Source organism: Mus musculus, chromosome 3 (genome assembly GCF_000001635.26).
Source record: "Mus musculus strain C57BL/6J chromosome 3, GRCm38.p6 C57BL/6J".
Taxonomy (NCBI): domain Eukaryota; kingdom Metazoa; phylum Chordata; class Mammalia; order Rodentia; family Muridae; genus Mus; species Mus musculus.
Window position 1 is genome coordinate 120,927,391 of NC_000069.6, and position 11,201 is coordinate 120,938,591.

Consider the following 11,201-nt stretch of genomic DNA (forward strand, 5'->3'; position numbering starts at 1 on the left):
TCTCCTTAGTTTCAGTGGGCAGAGTATTCTCTGCAGGCAAGCTCTCTTCTTGCAAGGCAGGTACCCAGATATCTGGTGTACGAACCAGACTCCTGGCAGAAGTTGTGTTCCACTCACTAGAGGTCTTAGGATCACGTGTGGAATCCTGTGTGGGCCCTTGGGGGTGTCAGGCGACTCAGCTGGCAAGGTAGCCGGGGCTCGAGTGGAGTGGAAGGGGTTTGTGCCCCAGATCAAGCCCGGGTAGCCTGCTTCCCTATGTACCGCAGTCTCAAGTTCCACGCGATTGGATTGGGGTAGGCGCTGTGTTCCACTCACCAGAGGTCTTAGGGTCCCGTGGGGAGTCCCGTGTGGGCCCTTGCGGGTGTTGGGCAAGACTCTGCTGTCAAGGTAGCCCGGGGCTCGAGTCTCGAGTCGAGCGGAAGGGACTTGTGCCCCAGATCAGGCCCGGGTAGCCTGCTTCCCTATGTACCGCAGTCTCAAGTTCCGCGCGATTGGATTGGGGCAGGCACTGTGATCCACTCACCAGAGGTCTTAGGGTCCCGTGGGGAGTCCCGTGTGGACCCTTGCGGGTGTTGGGCAAGACTCTGCTGGCAAGGTAGCCCGGGGCTCGAGTCTCGAGTCGAGCGGAAGGGACTTGTGCCCCAGATCAGGCCCGGGTAGCCTGCTTCCCTATGTACCGCAGTCTCGAGTTCCGCGCGATTGGATTGGGGCAGGCACTGTGATCCACTCACCAGAGGTCTTAGGGTCCCGTGGGGAGTCCCGTGTGGACCCTTGCGGGTGTTGGGCAAGACTCTGCTGGCAAGGTAACCCGGGGCTCGAGTCACGAGTCGAGCGGAAGGGACTTGTGCCCCAGATCAGGCCCGGGTAGCCTGCTTCCCTATGTACCGCAGTCTCAAGTTCTGCGCGATTGGATTGGGGCAGGCACTGTGGTCCACTCACCAGAGGTCTTAGGGTCCCGTGGGGAGTCCCGTGTGGGCCCTTGCGGGTGTTGGGCAAGACTCTGCTGGCAAGGTAGCCCGGGGCTCGAGTCTCGAGTCGAGCGGAAGGCTTACTCAGGGTTTTTATTGCTGTGACAAAACACCATGATTAAAAAGCAAATTGGGGAGGAAAGGATTTATTTGGCATATACTTCCACATTGCTGCTCACCACTAGAGCAAGTTAGGACAGGACCTCAAAGAGGCCAGTACCCTGGAAGCAGGACTTGAGCAGAGGCTATGGAAGAATGCTGCTTGCTGGCTTGTATCCCATGGCTTGCTCAGCTGCTTTCTTATAGAGCCCATGACCATCAGCCCAGGGATGGCACCACACACCATGGACTGGGCCCTCCCTCACTGATCAATAATCGAGAAAATGTCTTGCATCTCATGAAGGCATTTTCTCAACTGAAGTTATTTCTTCCCTGATGACTCTAACTTGTGTCGAGTTGACTCACAAAACGAGCCAGTACACCCAGTATAGCTAAGAATAATCCTGAATAATAAAAGAAATGCTGGAAATAACATCATTATTGATTTTAAGTTGTATTGTGGAGTTATAATGATCAAAAACAACATAGTATTATCATAGAAATACATACATTGAGTCATGGAATCAAAATGAAGACTCAGACATAAGTCCACACATGTATGGGTACCTGAGTTTTGCCAAAGAAGCCAAACACATACACTAGAGAGAAGATAACATGTTAAATAAATGGTCCTGATAAAACTGGATGCCTGTGGGTAGAGGATGAAGATAGACTCAGGCTTATAACCATGAACAAAATTCAACTCTAAATGGATCCAAGATCTCAACATTAGACCACGGACCATGAATTTGATAGAAGAGACAGTAGGGAACAGGCTTCAACTCATTAGCACAGGGAAAGAGTTTCTGAACAGAACAGCAATAGGATAAGCACTGAAAAACAACAATTAATAAATGAGACTTTTCACAAAGCTGAAAAGTTTCTATATATCAAAGGACATCATCATTCAGACAGAGCAGCAGCCTACAGAATGAGAAAAGTTCTCTATCAATTACTTACCTGATAGTGGATTAATATCTAGATTATATACAGAACATTTTAAAAACTGAGTATCAAGGAAACAACTCAATTTGTGGAACTAAACAGGGAGTTCACAAATAATGAGGCACAAATGGCTGAAAAATGCTCAAATCCTTATCCATACAGGAAATGCAAATTAAAACTACTTTGAAATTACATCTTACACCAGTCAGAATGGCCAATGTCAATTAAAAAAAAATGACAGCTCATGCGGCAGACTGTGGGTTATGGAACCACTCATCCATTGCTGGTGGGAATAAAAACTGGTGTCACCACTATAGAAAAGCACTGTGGTGGTCGTTGGGAAACTGGGAATGGATCTACCTCAATATTCAGCTGTATTACTCTTGTGCATATACCTAACTCACAGACACTTGCTCATCGATGTTCATCTCTGCTCTATTTATAATAGCCAGAAGTTGGAAATGGCATATATAGCTACCAGCTGATGAATGGAAGGTGAGATGTGGTACAGTTTCAAAATGGAATATTATGAAATTAGAAGTTAAATGGACAAAACTAGAAAAAAAACATCCTGGATAAGGTAACCTGTGGAGAGCCGGTAATCTCTGAGGAGAGCCGTGTGTGCCGCAAGCAATCGCCATTATAAGATGGCGCTGTGCCTAACTAGTAAACAAGCCTTGTACGCAGGTGCAAGAGTGAATTCACTCCTAGTCACTCCCATTCTTGGGGTGTAATAGTGGGGTGATGGGCAAGCAACGAACCAGGAGCTGTCACGCCATATCAGGTGCTGAAACGTCTCGCTGCGGGTTATAAAAGCAGCGCCATTTTCCCGGTTTGGGATCTTCCTGAGAAGCAAGCAATAAAGCTTTTGCCGCGGAAGATTCTGGTTTGTTGCGTCTTTCTTGCCGGTCGAGCGGGACGCAATAGTAACCCAGATATATTAGTATCGTAAAAAATGGCAAATGCTGTATTTTTTTCTCTTGTATGTAGTTGTTAGCATCTAAGGTTTCAAAATGTGTGCTACAGCCCGAGTAACCACAGAGATTCAGTGCCTAGTAAGAGACTAGAGGCAGGAGATGGTCTCCCAAGGAGTGTGTTAAGCTTGTGTGTGTGTGTGTGTGTGTGTGTGTGTGTGTGTGTGTGTGTGTGGGTGTGTGGGTGTGTGTATGTATATATGTATGTATGTGTATTGTGTATTGTGCGTTTTATCGGTTCTTTTCCTTACTTGTTTTAGTTTTCATTTTCGTGTTGAGAAATGTTTTTGAGTTTTTTGTTTGTTAAATTTTGGTTTTGATTCTTGTTTGTTTGTTTTTGAAAGAGAAAGCATAAAGTGGAATAGGTAGGGAGATAAAGAGCGCCTTGGAGGTATTAGGGGAGAGGGAAAGTATCATCAAAATATAAAAAACATTTTCACAAAAATAAATAATAAATAATTTAAATTCTAATGTAGAGAATCAGAAAGGTGAATGAAATAACTTATCTTCAAAGAAAATTTGATGAGTCATAATAGGCCTTTCTCAGTTTTATAGAATTTTCTAGGAAAAAATGATTTATTAAGGCAACCTTGATGGCCTGAAAGAATGAGAAAGTTGATTCATGACCCATGAAGTTTGGTGACCAGCTACTTTAAGTCAAAACAGCAAGCATCAAGTTTAGTGAGAAATTCTGCCTCAAAAACTAAGGTTGAAATCTCTAGAGGAAGACACCCACTGTAAACCTCTGCATGAGAAAGTATATACACACACAAACACAAAAAGACAAAATTTCTGCACCAAAATACAAGTCACGGGTACTAGACAGTTGGCTCAGAGGTTAAGAACACTAGCACTGGCTGCTATTACAGAGGAACTGAATTTGATTCTTAGCACCTACATCACAGCTGACAATCATCTAGAACTCCAGTTCCAGGGGTACCCAACACCCTGTTCTTGCTTTTATGTATACTACATTCACATAATACCTATACATAGGAAATATTAAAACAATAATTTTTTAGTGCAAGTCACCACTCATTTTTCTAACATAGAATAAACACAGAGAGCATTTACTTCCCTGTCAAGAGCTGACATTTTCTCTAATGAAACTGAACACTTGAGAACAACCAATGCTTATAGTATATTTGTTGGAGTCCTCAAGATAAGATTTTCTTACTCTGGTGGTTAGACACACAGTGTATGATCTGAATTATCTGGCTCTCTATAGAGTGAATGCTGGTATGTTCTACCTTTCCCTAATTATGCTTGTAGAACACCCTTGAAAGGTGTAGTTGTTAACTTCTAAGGTTTCAAAATGTGTGCTACAGCCCGAGTAACCACAGAGATTCAGTGCCTAGTAAGAGACTAGAGGCAGGAGATGGTCTCCCAAGGAGTGTGTTAACAACTACAAGGTTATTCAAAGAACCTTGGAGAAAATATTCCCACTTCTACAAAACTAGGGGAAATCCATAACAGTAGAGGACCCTGCTTTCTTAGATATGATGAGATTAGCATTGGAGACTAGAAAAATGAAGATAATGAGAAATGCAGAGTATAAATCAGAAAAACAAAAAATAACACCACAAAATAAGTACCAAGGGGAAAAAAGACATTTTTAAAAGGTGAATTTATTGTATTCATAAGACAAAATGGAGTGCTATGAAAGAGGATTAATAGAAGCTTGAAATGAAGAAGTTAGAATGCATAAATTGTTAGGGCCCAAGAATTACTGAAGGAAGACCCCAGACTCAAATAGTATCAAAAGCAAAGAGCATTTATTCTGTAGGAGTTACCACCATACAGAGGTTAAGCATTCAGCAAAAGGGTGACCTCACAGGCACGCAAGCCGATTTTATAGGAAACTAGGGAAATTTTAGCAAAAGTTAGATAATTTAAAACTTCACTGGTGGGTGCCAGGGAAGTTACATAGATCAATTTCTGATTGGCTGCAATGTTAGATTCACTAATTTAGTGAGGCCTTGAAGAAATTCCAGGAACCAACTGAGCTCTGAGTTTGTCCTTCCTTTGTCAGAGCCATCCATGATTAACAGTCCATTGTCAGTATCATCCTCTGAGGAGCCAGTCTGCTTCCCTGGGAAACTCATACTTCTCCATTCCAAGATGTTTTATCTCTTAGGGGACCTCTCAAAAACAAAATAAGATAATTAGAAGGAAACAAAAATAAGGTCAAAGAAATTTTCTAGAATAAAAACAAAGAAGCAAAGAAATGAAACATGAATAGAAGAAATAAAATATGCTAACACTGAGTTAATACAAGCTGCAAAACAAAACTTAAAAAATGAAAATGCAAGTTATTAAAGAAACAATATAAGAAAAATTCCCAGAAAGTAAGGCAAATGCCTTCACACAAAAAAGTATAACACCAAGTTTTTAGCATGATAACTTTAAAAGAAATGGGAAATTAAAAATAACATGAATATTTTATTGCAAAATGTTAAAACCTTGAACATAATTTAAAATTCTTAAAAGTACCTCAAATCACAAGCTATTTCACCAGCATAATAGATGTGAGACACCAGCAAAACCCTGCTTTCAAAGTTCTGAAGAAAAATCATTTTTAGCACAATTCCAAACTCAACAAAATTATCAACGAAATGTAAAAGTAAAAATATTTTAGCCTCATAGGAACTCGAAAGGCTTATCTCTTTTTTTTTTCAGTACAATAACAAACAAAATACCTGCTTAGATTTTTATGAGGTATTTAATAAATATAAACAATATTTTATAGTAAAAGATAATTGTTCATAAATAATAGATTCAACCTTAACAAAATAGAAAAGGTAATGAAAATTGTTGGGTTTTGTCCAGAACAAAGGAAGATTAATAAAATAACAAAAAAGGAAGTATGTGAGTTTCTGTTGGTTCAGTAGATGCACTGTGAAAACTTGCTCATTATGAAGAAGCAATTGTTGATCCCCACCTAAAACCCCAAAAGCAATCTACCCGGATGAACTAGAGATATAAAAGTGAAGTTGAAATCCAGAAACTCGGATGACAAAAATGTGAGACAACCTTCAGAGCCTGAAGAGGAGACAGTAATAACTGGAAGCTTTCCTTAACCATCTGGAAAGTAGAACATAGAATTAAATTAATTAATAGCTTGATTATGTAATTCTGATTCAACTCATCGCCTTTCCAAACCACTTAAAGTAAAGAGGCACAGGAAGGACTGAGATGACTTGCTGTGTATCTACATCTAACCTACACACCACATAGAATATTTAAGAAAATCCTGAAAGACAAAAAACAAAACAAAACAAAACAAAACAAAACAAAACAAAACAAAAAACAAGACAGGAAATGGTCTCACAAGGAAAATGGGCAACAATAAGAAAAGGAAATTTACAAAAGAGAAAAGCCAAAGACAACAGATAATATGAGGGTTTTTATTTGTTTGTTTGTGTTTATGGGTGCGAGTACTTTGCCTGCATGTATGTCTGTGCACCACATGCATGCCTGGTGCCCACAGAGGTCAGAAAAGGGCATGAGATTGTCTGTAACAGAAGGTTGTGAGCCACCGTATGAGTGCTAGGAATTGAACCTGGGTTCTCTGGAAGAGTCAATACTTTTAACCACTGAGCTATCTTCTAGTCCACAAAGTAGTGGTGGTGGTGGTGGTTGTTTTTAATAATTGACACAGATTCATATTAAATATAAAGACAAATAATTGTTGCTAAGTGCTTATTAGACTTGAAAAAACCCACAAATTGGTGAGAGTATAGGTTGATTCAGCATCTCTGGAGAACATTCTGGCAATTAAAACAATTTATATAACCTACCCACAAATCCTATTCCTGAATCTACACTTCAAAGCAAATTCTACATAAGGCCTTAGAGATATATACACAAGTGTCCATGTTACCGCTTGTTTTGTGGAAGGAAAGGGGAAGTGGAGGCCGTCTGACTGTCCGGAAGAGAGAGGTTATGTTGGATGTGGCCAGGGTACACCAGAAACAAACCACAACAGAGAAAAAAGATACAAGTTGGGTACTTACATACTGTTGGGATTCTACTGTGAACAAACAAGAATAAAGCTCTGACTCCAGATCCTCAGAGTTGCCACAGAAGGTCCCGTGTGATATGACCACGAACAACTGAGCCAGCATCAGGTCTTGTCTACAGCCCGTCTAAAGGCATTCAAGTCTCCAAACACAGATGCTGTTGTTTCCTGCCTCTCTGTAGAGGATTCTACCTCTACCTTGAATTGTCCTAAGACTTGCTGGCTGCCCAAGGATTCTACCTAACACACCCTCCTCACTGAGGCCATCACATCCAAGAGATGAACAATCCTACTACCTCCGATCCATCTGCTCAAGGACTCACCATATGGCCTGGTATTTATTTTCAGGTCTCCTTTTTTTTTTTCAAAGCATTGAATTTATTCATTGTTGTATATTGAAAAACAATCAGACTACCTAACACATATTAAATGTTCAATAAATGCTTACTTATTGAATACTTATAGGTAGGTGCCTAACATGAGCATGAAATTAATAAAATATTTTGGATGAACAAATGTTATGGTATTTTATATTAATTTTATAATATATAATTCTATATCTGAATGTAACCCAAATATTTCATAGGCTATATTAATTTATTATATTCACGTGTATTCAATTATAACCTCTTTTACCAAAAGAATAATTTGAGCTACATTGAGCTATACAATTCATACATATTTTAATAGAAAGAGTTCTTAACTGAATATTTTACATAAAGATCATGCTTATCAGTAAAATTCCTCATTTCCAAGGATTTGACTTATTTCAAAAACAAGTAGAAAAAATTTTAAAGCTTGACATATTGAGTATCTTAGTGTGCTAATTCTTTTAGAAGAAAGGTCCAAGTGGAAAGAATACTAAAAAGCTCAATGGCTGGGCAGGGAAGGTGACCCTCCCTTCCTGGACTCCAATTTTCTCTCTGAGTGGCACTTCTTTTCCCCAGTACCAGGAGGCTGCAATGGTGGCTTCAGGAGGGGGCTGGGAAACAGATGTCAGTCATTGACTCTAGGTAATGAGATTTCATATTCCGTCAAAATCCTGAATAGGACAGGAGAGGCCTCATTAGCAGCTTCACGACTGAGCAGGTGTAGAGGTCCCATGCGCACAGTGGGTAAAAAGAGGCCATTTCAAACCATGTGTGGATGTATCTGAGAAATTGGAAAGAGGGGGAAAATGCTCTACCACAGCCACTACCAGAAAGAACACTTGGCTTTTAGGAGCTGAAACGGTATTCAAACCACTGGCACCGACCTCAGCCAGGGGGCAGGTAAATGGCTGAAGAAAGAGACAGGTGACATGTGCCCTAATGATACTACGCAAAGGGGGTCACCTCATTTCTTTCATTCCATATGCTGTGTTGTAAAATTTTAGTGCTCTTTAGCCAACAACATAATTACTCTCTTAAGGCCACAAGTCCAAAAATGGCACTGTGGGGTGGCATGAAATCCTAGCTCCAAAACTAATGACAGAATCCTCTTTAGAAGATGAGCTACTTTGGAAACAAGATGTGAATAAAATGGTCTGGAGTATAGATAAACCTTGCCAGCAATTTGGCAGCTGTCACCTGCACAAGAGCCCTTCTCTAGAGACAACCATCAAGAAGCCAACCATGCTGCCTATCTGTTGCGAGAAATCCACACCAACACAACAGACAGGCCACTCTGAGGTTGTGTCCCAACAGGGACTGCCACTTTGCAAGCAAGATGCTGACAAATTGTTCAACATGTCTAAATGTGAGAATGTGCTTTCAGGGCCTTTTGGTGAGTTGAAGACACTCAAGGTCTTTATATGGATGTTTAAGATCTTTCTAAATAACTGCCCAGTCCAGAATCATGATAGTGTTGATATCACTGCTAATTCTCTAGTCAACTTCACAGAACTTGGATCTTTAATACAATCCCAACTATTTGTAGGCAGCCCACAATTAGAACTATATGTCCTTCTGTTATATTTCCTATTGACTCTAGTCTGGCAGGCCTACCTTTTAACAGAGCATTGTTCTTCCAGTTTTTGTAAGTGGTCACATATCTATTATGAAACCATATGACAGTATCCCTCCAAGGCATCTGATGTGGATGGCCCTGTTGCAAAACAGAGTTACAAACTTCTGATTCTTAGAAACGCAGAGCCATGCAATGGAGGTCACAGGATAGATAGGTGCTTTGTGTGGTGTTTGCTGCCTCAGATGGTCACAGAGAAGTGGCTCAAATGGATTTAATATATCCAGATAGCCTCAGGCAAAAATTACAATAGGCTTGGTATAATAAGTGACAAAGACAGATTACAATAATTGGCAGTACATTCTTGCCATAGAAGTGGTTGATACTAATTGGTTGAAAAAATACTGGGACCCTCTCACACCTGTAAATAGATAATATATGCCTACCCATAAGCAGGCTGATGCTTTTCTATGCTGTCTTTTTATTACCAAAGTATTAAGGGATATTATATACAACCCACTCTAAGAGCATGTGATATCAAGGTCTGTGTGGCTGGAGTAATAACTATATTTGATTTTATATTATTTGGTTGTGCATTACTATCTTGTGATTAGTGTGTTATTACTACAGAAATAACTTGAGCCATTTTGTATGCATTCTGTCTTCTGAGCAGGACATAGGTACCTGAAAAACCTGTGTGAGACTTCCTCACCAGTAGCATCTCTTCATGCTTCCTTTCCTCAACTTACTGTACCACCTGACCAGCGAGACACCTGGGTAGAAGAGGAACTTTCAACAAACTGTAAATGAAATGTGAGTCTCTGGACTATGAAGGTCAATGAAACTATACTGTATTCTAGAAAATGTATCACTGAGAAGCAGAATATGAATAGTAGCTGCACATGTAATACATATCATATATCACATATTAAACATCATATATTATGTATGAAGAAAATATGTGCCATATCTTTTGTAGATGGTTTCCAAGCAAAGGGTTTCTAATTTATTGCTCCTCAATGAAGACAGGCTCTCAACCCCATTAGCATAAACAGCTAGTGCACCATAATAAGATAATCCTATAGCAAGTAGACCTGAGAAAGAACAACTACATTTGGGGGGCTACTATAAACACTGTGCTATGAGCTTTCCACTTTATATTGTGGCTAACGCACCCAATCAGAGTGAGTACTCAGTGCAAGCAGGGATAGAAACAGGCCATTCTGTTCCATGACCATCATGAAACATGGAATTAGTGAGGCTCCAGGCTCCAGAAGCAAAGAAGCAAGTACTCTAGTGTGTTTAAAGGCTGCAACTAATATCTTAGTAGAAGAGAGGGGACATGTATTTGTGTCTACTCTTTTGCTTGTTTGTTTGTTTGGGGGGTTGGGTTTTTTGTTTTTGGTTTTTGGGGTTTTTTTGACATTTTTTAATTAGATATTTTCTTCAGTTACATTTCAAATGCTATCCCTAAAGTCCCCTATACCCTTCCCCAGTCTTGCTCCCCAATCCATCCACTCCCACTTCCTGGCCCTGGCATTCCCCTGTACTGGGGCATATAATCTTAGCAAGACCAAGGGGCCTCTCCTCCCATTGATGGCCTACTAGGCCAAACTCTGCTACATATTCAACTAGAGACACAAGCTCTTGGGGGTACTGGTTAGCTCATATTGTTGTTCCTCCTATAGGGTTGCAGATACCTTCAGCTCCTTGGGTACTTTCTCTAGCTCCTCCATTGGGGGCCCTGTGTTCCATCCAATAGATGACTGTGAGCATCCACTTCAAAATTCAGAAAATTATAAAGCACCTGATAACAGTTTAACCAATTGTAAGGGGTCTTGGGGTAGCAGGTAAGATGGAAATGGAAGAAAAAATCTTCACAGTCACAAGTTCAAAGACCAATGTCATACCTACCCTTCAAGAATAGATATGTGGGCTGAAAAGATGGCTCATCATTTAAGAGATATAGATGCTCTTGCAGAAGACCTGGGTATCATTCCCAGCACTCACATGGCAGCTTACAAGCATCCTTCATTCCAGTTCCAAGATGTCCAGCACCCTCTTCTTGTACACCCTTGTTGTATACCAAGAGTATGCACAGCATACACATACGCATGTATACAAAACACATAAATATAAAATAAAATAAATAAATATAAAAATCATTACATAATACACAAAATAGTTCAGAGTCTGGATTAAATGCACTTAGAATCCAATAAGCAAATTAGTCTGAACAGGTGAGAGGGT

General features: G+C 40.3%; 1 long non-coding RNA gene across 1 annotated transcript; it reads right to left on the reverse strand.

Annotated features, from left to right (window-relative positions):
• Positions 1–4,739: 4,739 nt before the first annotated feature.
• Positions 4,740–7,321, reverse strand: Gm40133. Its single transcript, XR_867591.1, has 2 exons — positions 7,003–7,321; positions 4,740–6,070 (listed from the first exon to the last, which is right to left on the reverse strand). It is a non-coding gene; the product is annotated as a predicted gene, 40133 (long non-coding RNA).
• Positions 7,322–11,201: the final 3,880 nt, after the last annotated feature.